The sequence below is a fragment of the Pinus tabuliformis genome, chromosome 2_1, assembly GCF_031772625.1.
Source record: "Pinus tabuliformis cultivar Carrire ecotype Pingquan chromosome 2_1, CPIR1, whole genome shotgun sequence".
NCBI lineage: Eukaryota > Viridiplantae > Streptophyta > Pinopsida > Pinales > Pinaceae > Pinus > Pinus tabuliformis.
The window spans coordinates 494,959,790-494,976,949 of NC_142299.1; positions in this window are offsets into that span (position 1 = coordinate 494,959,790).

Genomic DNA, 17,160 nt, shown 5'->3' on the forward strand with positions numbered 1-17,160 from the left:
GATCTCCAGGAGACAACTCCTGATCCAAGACTCATAGCATATCCTGAAGTAGATACCCCAGTTTCTTTGTCTCCATCGAAGTCTGAATCAGAGTATCCGATTAAACTGAAGTCATCCACCTGTGTGTACTTGATTCCAAAGTCTTGAGTTCCCTTCAAGTACTTTAGAACTCTTTTTGCAACAGACCAATGTCCCTCACAAGGCTTTTGCATAAACCTGGAGAGGATTCCAATAACAAATGAAATGTCTGGTCTGGTGGTAGTTAGGTAGTTGAGACTTCCTACAAGCTGTCTATACTTTGTTGCATCCTCAAATTCCTTTCCTTCAATAGATGTGAGCTTCAAGTTTTGTTCCATTGGAGTAGTAAGAGGATTGCACTCTGTCATGCCAAACCTGTTCAACAAATCTCCAATGTATTTCTTTTGAGAAAGAAATATGGACTTTGGATGTTGGGTTACTTCAATGCCAAGATAGTAATGAACATAGCCCAAATCAGTCATTTCAAAACTTTTTCCCAATTCCTTCTTTATGGATGCAATGTAGCTTTCATTGTTCCCTGTCATTAAAAGATCATCTACATATACCACAAGATATACAACTGTTTTTCCAACTTTCTTGACAAATAAAGTTGCATCATCAAGATCAAAATGATTGAAATTGAGTTTCAGAAGATGCTCAGTTAGTTTTTCATACCAGGCTCGCGGTGCTTGTTTGAGGCCATACAAGGACTTCACAAATTTGCATATTTTATGTTCATGTCCTTTCACAGCAAATCCTTCAGGCTGGGACATAAAAACATTCTCTTTTAGATCTCCATTCAAGAAGGCAGTTTTTACATCCATTTGATGGACTTTCCAACAGTTCTGAGCTGCTAGTGCAAAGAGTGTTCGGATGGTGGCCCATTTTGCTGTGGGGGCAAAAGTTTCCTCATAATCGACCCCTTCCTTCTGTGCAAAACCTTTTGCCACAAGCCCAACTTTGTGCTTGTCAAGTGAGCCATCAGCTTTGTACTTGTTCTTGTAGACCCACTTGCAGCCAATTGGTTTGGTTCCAAATGGAGGATCAACCAGCTTCCAAGTGCCGTTCTTTATGAGGGCATCATACTCCTTTTGCATCGCTTCTTTCCATTCATCATGAGAAGCAGCTTCTTTAAAGGAAGTTGGTTCAAAATCTGTAGACAAGTTCAATTCACAATCATAAGAAACATCCATATCAATAGGTGAATTAGAGTCATCTACATCACCTCCATTTTGTCGGTTTGAATTTCTGGTTCCTGTTTTTCCAATTTCATCAGGATGAACACTTTCAAGTGTCTTCGTCAACCACTTTGGGGGACCTTTCTGAGATGGTCCAGGCTGCTCTATTGATTGAGTTGGGACTGAATCAAGATTGAGTCTCCCAATTCTATCAATTACATCACTTAAAGCATCATCCGTTGTTGGAGTTTCATTCGGGGGAGAGTGTTCTTCGGAAGAAGATTCCACATGTTGATCTAGAATAGGAATCCCCCCTTCAACATGTGGAATTTGATTATCAAATTCTTGAAATGATTTTGTTTTTGTGAATCTATCCAAGCGATCAAGTTGCCGTTCAACAACATTGTCATATTTGGATGATTCAAGAAAAATTACATCTCTAGATACAACAAACTTTTTATTTACTTCATCATAGAGGCGGTATGCTTTGGAGGTGTTTGAATACCCCAGGAAGATACACTTATGACTTCTAGCACCAAGTTTGTTTCTATGTACCTTTGGTATCAAAGCATAATAGGTGGAACCAAAGACCCTGAGATGTTTTACCGAAGGAACATGTCCATACCATAATTCATAAGGAGTCTTGTTTCTTATAGCATTAGATGGACATCTATTCTTTATATATGCAGCACATAGAACAACATCAGCCCGAAACATTATCTTTACATTTTTGAAGAAAAGCATGGATCGTACCATATTCAAGATTGTTCTATTCATTCTTTCAACGACACCATTATGTTGGGGATTATAAGGCACAGTTGTTTGATGTTTGATCCCATGTTGGCGAAGATAGTTTTCAAATTCATTTGATGTGTATTCTTTTCCATTATCAGTGCGAATAGACCCAATATGAGATTGTGCATCATTTTAAATCCATTTATGAAAATCCTTGAATGTTTGAAAAGCATCAGATTTGTTCTTCAATAAATAAACCCAACACATTCTGGTGTAGTCATTAATAAATGTCATGATATATTTATTTCCATTTGTAGAAGGAACAAGCATTGGACCACATAAATCTAAATGAATAAGTTCAAACTTCCTATGTGCTCTTGAATGTGAATCATGAAAACACTGTTTGCTATGCTTTCCTAGAATGCAAACATCACATTGCTTAAGTTTTCTAGGAATTGTAGGCAAACCAGCAACACCATTTTCTTCAATAAGCAGAGACTGTCATAGTTTAAATGTCCAAATCTAGCATGCCATAATAAACTTGATGGAAGTGTATCTTCTTCATGATGAGAAATATATGAGAAATGTTGTGCATGAGCAGAGGTTCCTTGCAATTTGAGAAGCCTTTCTTCTTCTATTCCCCTCATGACAAGTGAGTGGTCAGATGCTTTTCTTACCTCAAGCTTGCCATCAAACATATGAATGGAGTGACCTTGCTGGCGGATATGGACCAAGGACAGCAAGTTTCTCTTGAGATGTGGGAGATATAAAACATGATCCAGAAGAAACTCTAGAAGACCAGCCAGTTTAAGCCTGATTGTGCCAAGCCCTGATGGCTTGATTTTTGATTGATCTGCAAAGTATACTGCTCCATCAACATTGTCAGTGATATCTTCAAAAAAATCTTTTCTATGAGTCATGTGACAGGTTGCTCCTGAATCAAGCAACCAATCATTTTTCCAAGAAGCAAGTGAAGCATTAAACAAATCTTCATTTACTCCAATGTTACATTGTGCCTCAACATAGTGAGCGGATTCAGGTGCTTTACCTTTGTCTGTATCATCAGTTTTACCTTTCTGTTGGCTTCTTTTCTGCTCAATTGTGTCCCATGGTAGCTTGCATGTAGAGGCATCATGTGATCCATTTCTTTTGCAGCGAATGCAGTGCAGATCTGCCTTTTCTCCTTGAGAATGTCTGCCCCCCTGCCTCTGAAATATCTTCCTCTTCCTCTTCGTCCACCTCTTCCTCTTGTAGAATCTTGAGCAAGATGCTTTTCTTTATGAGCAAGGCACACAGTCTCTTCAGAACATTCAGGGGCTTTCTTCTTTCTGAAAGCTTTCTCTCTTTCAGCAAACTTTTTCACAAGAGAGTCAAAGGTTATATCTTTGAGATTTCCATTTGCTTGTAATGACTCAAGATAATTGGAGTAAGTAGGATAAAGTGCCTTGAGAAAAGCAATAAGAGGGATATCCAGCTCAACCTTAGTGGAATTGATATCATGCATTATAGACTTTACTTCAGATGCAAGAGAAAGAGGATCATTATTATGCAGTTCAAGAGTGAAGAGTTTAATCATGAGTTGAACAACTTCAAGTGCAGAATGTGAGTCATAGAGTTCTTTCAGCTTTTGTAAGGCTTCAAAGGTAGTTGAATATGACGAATTATGGTGACTCACCTCTTCATTTACAGATGCTGCGATTAATGCATAGGCTTTGCTGTTCTTGTTTTCCCAAATGACGAGCTCTTTGTCTGAGGTAGGTTGTACTGGGTCATTGTCTCCTTCTCCGACACACACTCCTTTCCACAACTCATTGAAGATGAGGGTGTGTTTTATCATCCGGGACCATTCAGGTTAGTTATCCTTGCCAGTGAGAACTATTCCTACCATGGAGATGATTGAATGCATTATGTAAGAACAAATTACTTCTGCTGATAGAAAACAATATATATGTTATACTTTCCACTTCTCAAATATATATGCTATACCTTCCATATACCCATATATGTTTTTTTTATACCATATAGCATATGGCCATAAAAAACTTAATGAATTTCATGTCACGTTAACTTTTTTTTCCATTCAAAATAATATATTATCACTCCATATAATATATTATTACACATTAATCACGGCCTTCACACATGAACATATGTTTTCATGTAAAAATGTATCGCACCAAACTGAACAATAATTTAAAAAACTGCGCTGGTAACCAAACCAAAACAATCACCAGAGAGTATGTCGATTACACCAGACAACATTCAAAACTTATTTGAAATAGCAGGCAGCGTTCAAAACTTTCATAACCAGCGTTCATAACCAAAGCAGGAGCATACGTAACCGGTGTTCAGGAGATTTTCCACGCCAAGCTATGATACGACCTTCCGTGGAGACCTGGGCACACACACCATTCCGCTGCATTGATACCATTTGAACTTGGGAAGAGACCTGGGCTCACACACCATTACGCCATGATCCAAGCACGATTTCCCATTGCAATCAAGCGCAACACGGGTTGCAGTCAAACGCAATACCAATTGCAATCAAGCAACACGAATTGCAATCAAAAGGAACACGAATTGCAGTCAAACGCATACCAATTGCAATAAAACGCAATACCAATTGCAGTAAAACACAATACTAATTGCTATCAAACGTAATACCAATACGCCGAAAACGTTTAACGCGTTCTTTTGGTCCACAAAACGCAGAGGCGTTCTTCTGGTTTGCAAAACTCAGAGAATCATTTGGCAATCAAATCTAGCAGCGTTACTATACCAAAAACGCAGACGCACCAGCAGCGTTACTATGCCAAAAACGCAGACTTTATAGGATTCCTCAGATCAGAGCAACGCAACGTTACAATACCAAAAACGCAGTTGGGTCAGTCCAAACATTCGAGAGATATTTCAGAGGACAGAGGCGTTGAGGCAAGTAGGACAGCGTTCAGGGGAACGTTTTATTGTTTTATGACAGCGCTCAGTCAGGACAGTGCTCAGATCAGGGCAGTGCTTAGGAATAGGAATGCATATGACACACCAGCATACAACCCACAGTAGCAAAAATGAAGGGAGTTACAACTATTTTGAGAACTGGCTCTGATACCATGTCAAGCCAAGAGTAACTCCATTAGGCAGAAAACTAATTCATATTATTCCATCAGGTATGTTATTGTTATATACAAAAGGGTGTGATTGCTCAGTTCATCTCCTGATGACTGTTCACATTCCTAATTTAATTATTTACATGAATTCACCCAATCCTGAGGATTAGGTGTCAACAGTTAGCCTAAAATCAGTTCGTAAGTTGTCTAATACATTAAGGAATTAATTTCTTGAGTTGGGCATTCATCATTAGGCTTATTTCATGTTTTAATTGTTGGCTTCAATAAGTATATCAGATATGATGTAATTCCAGAAATCACATCACAACATGGTGAAAATTTTTAATAATTCATGTGGGCAAGTTTGGAAAAATTCCGGTAAATTTTTAGCATAAAGATATCATTGATAGCTTACTATTTTCATTGTCATATTGCTGCTGTCACAAAGTTTTTCTTACTGCTGTCCTAAAAATTAATTTCTGAAAAGTAAGTACTCTGTCATGGAATTGTGATAAAATGCATATCCTTTGTTTCATAAACTATGTATTTTTTTGAGTATCTGTTGACATTGATATCGAATTGCAAAGTAGTTTTTTTTTTTTCCTCTTTGAGCTAAATTGTATCAAGAAGATTTGAAATAAGCTGGTGTTTTGACTATAGTATCTTCAAAAGTTTATTTTCCAAGTCTTCATCTAAAAAAAGGCAAGCATTTCATTTGGGTAATTGAGGGCTTTTGCGGCATAAGTGTTTTCCCATTCTCGAGTCTAACTTCATCTCATCTTTCGGTGCATTTGCATATAAGTTAACTTTGCATAGATAAAATTTACTTCCAAGCATAAGCTTGGTTGATAGACAGATAGATCTCCATCCATCTTTTCTTGAGAAGCCTGTTTTAATAGTACTCAAAACAACGACCTTGCAGTCGTCAGAGCCACAGTTCTCTGCAACACTGGAGGCACCAGGTATGTTAGAATTTCATGAGAGGTATCGTTAATCACACCTTAGTGTGCTTCTCCTGATCTTCTCTCTGCCAATTACTATGAAATCAAGCTCAACACAGAAAGGATTGAAGGGTTCACATTTAAATAGGCATTTAACTAAAATTAACCAAGATTCTTGTATGTCACATTAGTTTTAGGATCTGCATTTCATATAAAATAGTCATTCATCTAAGCAGCAATTTCTAATCGATTACTTGGTCTTAATTTCCCTAGCAAGATCATTGACTCCATAAGGCACTAGTATCAATTGTTTAAAATCTAATCAAATCCTATAAGTCTTGCTAAATCTTAATCAAGTATTAGATTGCTTCACTGTGTCTCCCGAATTGGTTGGTTCCCAACTAGTTCTTCCTCATTCCACTTTTCCATGGGGTCTACCCCCCTTAGCCTGCTATAGGGAGACAAATTAAACAGAGAGATTGGGGATCAGGGTGACAACGCCCAATCTAAGCGTTGTCGCAATGCCTAGACACTTTGTGTGACAACAAACCCATTTCTCCACATCTGAAACATCTGACTTTGGATATGTCCTTCTTCTTTCATTTCTGTTGCCCTTGCTATCCCATTGATGCGAGAGCTGCATCCTCCTCTTCCTCCTTGAACTTGATCCCTTTGTTGTTGCTTCCTATCTTGGTCAACCATTTGATCTCTTCCTATTGAAGAGATGCCCACATCTCCTCCCAACTGGGAAGAGAAGCCTTGCCCAAGATGCTTTGGAAAAAGGTTTCCTAGTCTTCAGTGACTACATTCAGGGCAGTCATGACCATGAATTCAGCATCTAGTGTAGACCCTATAGAAGTTAGCTGGTCATGGATCCTCTGCAAAGTGATAACAAAGGGATCGATTTCTCCTCCCTTCTGCATCTGAAACTGTCTTAGCTGACCCTTAAGCAACATCTTCCGCTAAACGGAAGTTCCCTCGTACAATGTGGTCAAGGCTTCCCACATTTCCCTTGCTATGTCTTTCTCCGCAATATGTGGGATCACATGATCCTTGACCCCATCCAAGATCATGCATTTTGTTTTTGCTTGAGCCTCCTCGTACTTCTTGAGAGGATCAACATCAACCAAAACAACAACTATCCTTAAGGCATTATCCTTGATGCGATTTTTATCCAAAATTTCCAGGATCCTGGCCTTCCAAATGACGAAGTTGGATGCTCCATCCAACTTGTCCTGATCCCTCAGTCCATTAACGACCATCTCTACTCAAATGAATGTCGAACTGGTTCTCTTCTCCCTCTTTCGCTGCTTCCCCCATCAAAACTCAGATCTGGATTTCTTTGGCACTAGAAATCCTCTAAGAAGCAAGCTCCCTCTGAATTTCGATTTACTTCACGAAAATCCTTCTACCAATCATTGTCGAATCACCCCTCTGAGCTCTCTTTGCTACTGCTCAGCACTGGATCTATATTTCTTGGCAAGAAATCTTCTGAGGAACTTATTCCCTCTACTTTGCTTCTGCCCCACTAGGTACTATTCTACACCAACATAATCAACACCCCATTAGCAACTCTAGATGAAATCAGCGCTACACCTCTAGCCACGGCAACTAGAAAAACGAGACTCAACAGTCTCTGTGTTGGCCTAGTAACCACTGCGCTACCCTCTCCAGTAACAATGTCACCCAATCAGGTTGACATAGGCTCTGCGTGAGCCTCCCTTGGTGATTGCGTCACCCCTCCTCTGCTCTCTCGGCTAGAAACTGCGTTGCCTCTTGGGACAACTGTCTTCACATAGATTTTCCTTTGTCCTTTCTTCAATGGCTTCAGTCCTCCTTGATCTATAATCGCTCTAATAACATGTGAAAATTTCTTAATCTAACATACCAGAAATCCTACTACAGTAAACTGATTTGCATTACCTACTTTTGTTCTTCATTTTAACAAGTTATTTTCAGCAATATTAAAAAAATATTACTGCAAATACACTGCATCCTACACCACTATACAAATCAAGTACTGAAAAACAAATGAGACAACCACACAAAGGACACTTATTTTTGGACTAAACATCCCAGGGAAAACCCAGTGTGGGAAAACCGGTGCAGTAGATATGAGGGTTTTATTATTAAGAAGATTTATGAATACAACTAGGGTGCCAAATCTAGCTCACCCAATAGAGAATAAACCTGGCAGAAGTACCTCTATTCGGAGACAGATATTTTGGTGAATCCAACAACAGAATGAACAAACCCCACAGGTTACTGTGTTGTCCCCATTGCTGTGCAGCGATGGCCGCTCCAAGCTCTGCGCTTGAACTGCGTCACCCTCCCAGTGAGCCTTCCCAGCTCAAAAATCGATTTGTTGAACTGTTGCTCTTTGTGCCTCACAGAAACCCTAGCGCTGCCTCTAAGTGACTGTGTTAGCTCCTCTAGCCTCTGCGTCACCCTTTCTGGAGTTGCATTGTCTCTCCTTGGTACTGCTCTGCCTCTCTGATATGTATTCTCAGCCTTGGAATGAAGTCCCTCTACCGAACTGCCCCTTTCTGCACTAGTAACTCACTTTGAAATTCTCAGCAAACCAGTCCCAAAATTTCAAACTAGCTCAAGTCCTGCTCTCTCTGTTTGTTTATTCTCCAACTAACCCCAAGCCTTCCTTTATACTTTTCTCTGTTGAGAAATCAACAGTCGTGATCTAATCTCTAATCAACAGCTAAGATTAAATTAGACCGATCCTCGTCTCTTAAAATCTTCTCACCCATATTTTCATTAATACCCATTAATATTTTAATTTTCCTAAGTTTAGACTTAGGAACCCCATTAAAAATATTATTTATTTTAATAAAATACAATCTGGGTGGAATTTCTCCAAACGATTTTTGGGTCTTGGAGATCTCATGTGTTCTAGCCCCTCCACAAATTTTTAGTGCTAGAGCACATCTGATGCCACCCAAAACTCAACAATGTGTTCAAGGTATGACCAAGAGGGACTGTGATTGTGCACTACATCAGCTAGGCGGTTGGTTTTATCATGTTCAAGGTAGATTGGTTGTTATAGTTGTTGACACCAAACCCTAGTTGTATATTCTTGTATCAATGATTGTATGAGGGCCATGATCCCTGGTATAGGAGCCCAAGATTGTTGTATTATAAATTGATAATATACAAAGTTGGGTTATTGAAAAATTGTAAAAAATTGTCTATTTTGTGCACTAGTTGATTTACTATTGTATTTGTCGAGGGGCTAGAAAGTTATCAACCAAATTGAGATTGAAGTCCTGAAAACATTCTTTAAGGTCTATCAAGAAATTTTTGTGTCATCAACAATCCAAATTCCGTCTCAGTATATAATTTTTGGTAAACATCAAACTCACTTATATGAAGGCAAAAAGTAGGTCTCTTAGACTTAAAATCTAGAAGGATAAATATTCATCTAGATCGAACTCCTAATGAGAAAAGATTCCAAATTCAAAGCACATTAAATAGCCTTAAACACTGTAATAATTCTACAGACCTATACATGAAAGAGTGAGGGTCTTTGGAGAAGAATTAAATCTTTGTGTTGAATAACAAAATTGCTAATCATGTAGCCTAGTCAAGGCCAAGTTTATCACTAGAGAAAGCGAAGACCTAAGTGTAAAATTAATGGTATGAATCTATCTCCCTAAAAATCTGAAATTACGCCATAAGTTAAATAAATCCAAAGCTTGACATTCGTTGACTCCAAATTCTTATCCTAAGTTTCTAAGCATAGGTCATCAATCATGTTGCATGTTATCACATTAGGCAAATGCAAATCGGAATTTAAGGTCTTATAGGAATTTGTTGTCACATTCTCATTTATAAAAAAAAAGTCAAGTTTTGTGCTTAGAATAGGCTCAAGGCCGAGTTATAATCATATTCATATACTCTATAGTAGTACAGAAATCAAGTTATATATATATATATATATATGTTATTCGAGTCTAAATGGTGAAAAATGTTGAGCTATGAAAATAAGAAAAGCAATGACAATGTCCACTTTCCGAAAGCATAATCATCAAGCAAATTGAAGGAAGCATCACTCAAGTAAGTAATGGTACTATTTGAAAGCATCTTACATATGTTTCCCAGTTAGCAAGAAAAAGGGCACCAAACAAACCGTCGATTCTCCAAGAAACAAAGTTATGCAATTTTGATACGCATAGCATAATAGTTGCTTCCAAAGGTTGCAAGCTCTCATAGTATAATAATTACCAATCCTGGATAATATGAGAATCCTTATTCTAGCGAAATCTTGAATGAAAAATTGGATCATAACTATAGTACTTGTGTACTTTTGTTAAGCTTCTACAGGTACATAATGGCAATAAAGACCTTATGTTAACAAAAGTCCCTCACACAAAAGATAAGTATTCAACTTTAATTTCTCTTGTTACTTAAATGTTTTCCTTGAAAGAAAAATCTGCAGAGAACTTACAAAGAAGAAAAGAAGCTCTGAATGAAGAAATCCTTCAAGGAATAACTCTAGCTCACAAGAGAAAATAAGAGTGACCTCAAGGAAAAGACTTGAAGCCCCTTCAGAAATTTAATGTCCCATAAGGTTTGTAAATCACGAGGTATGTATAAAGTTTAATAGCTAAATTTCTTCTTTAAAAGGTACGATCTTTTGACATTTGTCTTGTATTACTAACTTTCTTATGTTTATGTCTTTGAATCACAAAGATTCTTGTTAGGGTGATAAATCATTAGATTGAATCTACCCTCATTAAAATCATCATTATTGTAGAACCCTAAAAGGTTCTCTATAAAACCTTAGCCTAAGGGTGTGTCGATATTAATACCCTAGTCTTCTTAGGGTTATTGATGAAATCTAGAAAATATTATTCTTTTGATGTTTAGGGTTTTGATACTATTATAGAAACCCTAGTCCTTTAGGGTTTTTTGTGTTGTGCATTGAAATCATAGACCTTTAGGGTTTTGGTAAATTAGGTTTTATGAGTAAAACCCTTACAGTATCTATAGTAAGATCCTAGGAATGAAACCCTGGGTGTATGTTTGTCTGTTTGATCGAAACCCTAGCCTGATCAAAATTGTTATGGAGTTGTCTATAATGCGACTTTTTGGAGATTCCGGTGACGGAATCCGGCGGAAGAAATTGAGGTTAAATCTTGATTTATTGCAGTTAAAATGGTTTTTTAACTGCATATTTGGATTCAGCACCCTCGAAAACCCTTGGGACGCTTTCATTGTGTAGAAACTAGCTATCAAACTTGCGATTCCAATAAATTCCTGCCGGATTTCGACCGGAAAAACCCGCCGGAAAGACTTTCAAAAAGTCGCGTTATAGACAACTGCAATTGTTATATGTCTAACTTTAATATATTGATCGTTGTCTTGGGTTTGTCTGATAGATGTTGTTGTGATATGCTTATGCGTGATTAGGAATTCCTAGATATGTATATATGCTAACCTAATTGTTGATGATCATAATTTGTGAATTTTAGGGTTTGTAACAAACCCTAGTAGAAGTTTGATATTCTAGGATATGGTGATATTGTTTCTAACTTTCTATTATGATAAAGTCTAGGGTTTACAATAATCCCCAGTAGGAGTTGGTCATATCGAGGAAACCTTAGACTATGCTATGATTGGTTTTGATTGTTGATATCTAAGGCTTAATGCCTTATAGATGGATTATAGGGTTTACAATATATCATAAGTAGATTTTGTCATATATCAAAGTGATCTGAATTGGATCCATAAAAATACTATCAAGAACCATGACTGAATTAGGTCGAACAAATCTCTAATGAAATCCAAAACAGTACCAAAAACACCCTGAACCAGTGGCCATGGCAGTTGACGTGGAATGACGAGGACCTCGGTCAAATCGCGCTGGCCGAGGCCCATGGAAACCGCGCAGGAGGCCAAAGTAGCCTCTGGGAGCCCCGGAATGGAAAAAGGGAGAGGTCTTTGATGCGCGATTAGTGCTAATCGCGCATCGCTAAGCGAACAGGGCCAAAATGGGAAAGCCCGAGCACCCGGTCGTGTGGGGGCAACCGGAGGACCACGGGTGGGAAAAGGTAAAAGCATTAGAGTACAAAGGCAGGACCCACGCTCTAGAAACCGGCGGTTTTGATCGGGGCACCCTTGAACGGTAAGAGGTTTTGGACAGGAGCGGAGCGATTCCATACACCAATCGATGCATGGCAGGGGGAGGTGAGAGAAAACCGCTGTTGATCGCACGCTATCGGTCGAGAAAGTCAACCGTGCGAAACATGCATATGGTTGCGCCCGATAGAAAGAAGTAGAATCGACAGGGAATTAAGCCGCGTTCTAAAGGGATTTGGAATCCATTTGACCGCCACGGTGGAGGAAGAACGCATCCACGGCGTAACTGAAGAAACGAACCGATGAAGCATGCTGGCGCCATTTAGAGGAGGACAAGTGGCCACTCCCTGAGCGTTCATGATGATGTCGAACACAGGGAACTCCAAGCGCAGCTGCAGAAGGTGAGTCGACAGGTGGAAGAGGAACCGAATAGGCATAGGGATCGAATGGCTAAAGCCATGAACAGAGACAGTCGAATCAGTTAGATTTGGAATCGGAATTGAGAAGAGTCCAAGCGACCAAGAGAGACAGTGAATAGTGAACCTCGAGAGGAGGACTGAACACAGAGAACAGTAAAGCCAAGCAGAAGAGACAAAGGGCCGAGCTGACCACAGGCAGCATCGAGCACCAGGGAGCTTGAAGATTCAAGCCTTCCCATAGAGGAATCTGTCCGGACTGAGCATCACATTCGGCTCTTTCCACTGTAGACCAAGGGTCACAGCGTTGGTAGGAAGAAGAAGAATCTGTGTACTCCGAGTGGCTTGGGGAATCCAAGAACCACCCTGCCAAGCAAAATCTGCTTCAGGAGAACTCATATTGAGTACCTATATTGTAATTTTTCTGCTGGAAGACACAATAAAACAAAGCCACCACTGAAGCTGGATCGAAGACGTAGCCCTAGAGAATAGGGTGAACTCCTTATTAAAACTGTTTGTGTCTTTGTGTTGCTTACTGTATTTCTCTGCTGTCTTTCCATTTATTTTCTATGTAATGGCAATCTGATCGATCCATTGTTTCAATAACACAGAACACACACACTAGCACATGAGTCTGTAATACCTTTAATTTAATAAATCTTTAACTGATGGCACCCATAGGGTGAATATCAGATCAAGTGGTATTAGAGCAAGGGGTTGTAAGGTTAGACAAGCTTGTGTTGGTATAGCTGTGAATGCTCACAAGATCAAAGCTCAAATTAGGAGGAGAGTTGGTGGAAACTAATCCTGAATTGGGAGAGTCTATCTTCGAAAGACCATGTCCGAAGAAAGTTCTATGGGGCCAGACCCTCAATTCATAGAGAGTTTCCTAGCTATGAAGTCCATGGTTGAAGAAATGTACCGAGACTTTAGAAAGCAAAAGGTGGAAGATGCATCAGGCTCTAAGCAAGAGAAAGAAGAAGATGAGTCTCACTTCCATGACAACTCCAAAGGAAAAGGGAAAGAGGAAAACTTTCTCACACCTCCTAATAGCCCTGTACATAATAAGAAAGCATCTTTGATTAAGTTAGATGTTAAATTTGATTTGCCTATATATTATAGAGAGCTAAATGTTGAAAAATTGGACAATTAGATTAGACAAATTGATGTGTATTGCAAGGTACAAAACATAAACTCAGACAAGAGTAAGATTCAGCTGACAAGCATATGCCTAGGAGGCACTGCCTTGGTTTGATGGGAAGGTAGAACCCAAGCTGATATGAAAATCCATGGTAAGACCATCTCTGTCTGGAGTGACTTCGTTTCTACAATCAGGAAACAGTTCTATCCATTGGCCTACATGCAGCAGGCCATGATGAGTTGGCAAACTCTTCGGCAGTTGAAGGGGCAAAGTGTACAAGGGTATAATCAAGAGTTCATAAAGAGAGCATTGACGTTGGGTATCTCACTAGACTCACCAGAGACTCTTTTGAAGTACATTGGTGGTCTACACAGCTACATGAGGCATACCATCCTCATGTTTAATCCCACTAGTATAAATGAGATGTCTGTACAAGCTACTCATCTAGAGGCTAGAGGAAAGAATGGCAATCCAGAAGTTGGGGGACCATCCCAACCCACTGTAAGCAAGAGCAAGGAGAAAAGAAAACAGAAGTGGAAAGCAAGGAAGGCTAACACTGCACAGAAAGCCAAAGCTTCATGCAGCCACTATAAAAAGGAGGGGCATGATGATGAGCATTGTTGGATTCTACATCCAGAGCTGAGACCTAAGAAGTCTAAGGGCAAGAAGAAGAAGACAGCTGCAGCTATTCAGAGAGATTTGGGGTCAGACTCGGGAGATGAAACAACCATAGCAGCCACAGGTATAAAAGGTAAGAATTCTAAAGCATCTACTAGTAATTCTGCTCAATCTGTTATTGATGAAGAAAATGAGAGAAAAAGACATGAGCTTTTCCATATTCGAGTTATTTCCAAAAATCAAAAGATTGATACTTTGTTTGATAGTGGCTCTCAAGTAAATTTGATTTTTGAAGCAATTGTAAAGAAATTGGGATTAGCAACTACACCTCACAAGAAACCATACCCATTAGGATGGTTGAATGATAAAGCACAACTACAAGTGACTAGACAGTGCAAACTCAAGTTTTCTTTTGGGTCAGCATTTGTAGATGAGGTTGAGTTAGACATAATTCCTTTGGATATATGTGGAATTGTTTTATGAAGTCCTTAATTGTACGATAGAAAGACTATCTTCTATGGAGCTGAGAACAAGTATCTACTGGTTAAAGATGGAATCGAATACTTTGTAAGAGCTCATAAGCTCAAGAAAAATTATATTCTCATAAACTCAGGACAGATGAAAAGAATAATTAATTCATGCAAACAATTCTTACTGATGGTTGTAAAGGAAAAGAAACCTAATAAAACCAATGTATTTGAGGGTTGTAATGCTGAACAGCAAGCTGATATAGAAAAGGTTGTTTCAGAGTATGATGTCTTGTTTCAAAAACCTAAAGGTCTGCCACCCAAAAAGGGAATAGTACATGATATTATTTTGCAGCAAGATGTTCCATTGCCTAACATTGGGATGTACAAGTTGTCTGCTTTAGAGAATGCTAAAATCAAGAAGCAGGTGCAGGAGTTGCTCGAGAAGGGCTTCATCAAGCCTAGCACATCACCATGTGGGTCACCAATCGTTTTGGTGAGAAAGAAAGATGGCTCGTGGAGAATGTGCATTGATTACCGAGCACTGAATAAGATAACAATCAAGAATCATTATCCCCTTCCTCGCATAGATGATTTCTTAGATCAATTAAAAGAAGTTGTTTATTTCACCAAGTTGGATTTGCACATGGATACCATCAGATCAGAGTTGCAAAGCAAGATGCATGGAACACTGCTTTCAAAACAAAGCAAGGATTGTATGAATGGCTAGTTATGCCTTTTGGCTTAACTAATGCTCCTGCTACTTTCATGAGATTAATGAACGATGTACTCGGACCTTTTCTTGATGATTTTGTTATTGTGTATCTGGATGACATTTTGATTTTTAGTAAAACGTGGGAAGAACATTTAAAGCATGTTAAGCAGACATTAGATGTTTTGAAAAGAGAAAAACTTTATGTTAAACTCTCAAAATGTGAATTTGGTAAAACATCTCTAAACTACTTGGGTCATATAGTAGGGGGAGGTGAATTGAAAAGAGATCCCTCTAAAGTGGCAGTCATTGTAAACTGGCCTAAACCTAGGTCTGCTACAGAAGTGAGAAACTTCTTAGGAGCAACACAATATTGGAGGAAGTTCATCTCTAACTTCTCCATGATTGCAGCTCCCTTACATGCTTTAACAGGATTGAATAAGGTGTTTCAGTGGGGAGGCAAACATCAGAAATCCTTCGACACCTTGAAAGAGAAAATTAGTATAGCACCTGTACTAGCACTGCCAGATTTGCAAAAACCATTTGAGATCCAAACTAATGCCAGTGACCATGCCATGGGAGCAGTGTTGACATAGCACATCAAACCCATATGCTATCATTCTGAGACTTTTAATCCTGCAGTAGTTAACTATCCTACATATGATAAAGAATTGTATGCATTAGTTCAGAGTGTGAAAAAGTGGAAACATTACTTAATGGGCAAAGAGACAGTAATACATACTGATCACCAGCCACTCCAATATCTACACTCCCAAACTAAGTTGCAACAATCAAGACATTACAGGTGGATGGGTTTTCTACAACAGTTTTACTTAGTTATCAGATATAAAAAGGGCATACATAACAAGGTTGCAAACATGTTATCTAGACCCATTATAAATTCATCTACCATAATTAAGCATAATTCTATACTACATGAAAGCTACATAGAACAATATGCTCAGGATATGGACTTTAAAGATGTATATGCAACTTTGAGTCAAGGCAAAAGAGTAGAAGAATTGAACTATCATATAAAGGAACGACTCTTATATCATTGTGGAAAACTCTGCATTCCACAAACTGAGAGGATAAAGATAATTAGGGAAGCACACACTTCTCTGATATCAAGTCACTTTGGGGTAAGAAAAATAGTTGCATAGTTGCAAAGATTCTGCTATTGGCCGAAAATGAATGAGACAGTTTCTAGATATGTAAGAGGGTGTGCCATGTGTGCTACAAGCAAGCCAAGCAATAGAAAACTAGGCTTGTACACTCCATTGTTTGTTCCTTCACACCCTTGGGAAAGCGTTTCCATGGATTTTGTAGGAGGACTGCCTAAATCTAGGAAAGGTCATGACTATCTATACGTTGTTGTGGATAGGTTCAGCGAAATGTGCATTTTGATGCCTTGTAGTAAACAGGTCAAAGCTGAAGAGACTGCAAAATTGTTCTTTGAACATGTATGGGTTCATTTCGGATTACCCACTTCCATTGTATCTGATCGAGACACCCGATTTGTGGGGAAGTTTTGGTCTAGTCTGTGGGAACTGATGGAAACCAAGTTAAAGAAAAGCACAACTTTTCATCCACAAACAGATGGCCAGACAGAAGTAGTAAACAGGACTGTGATCCAGTTACTGAGAGGATATTGCAGTAAACATCCTAAGCTCTAGGATGAACACTTGTGTTATGTGCAGCATGCTTACAACAGAGCCAAACACTCTTCTATGCAGA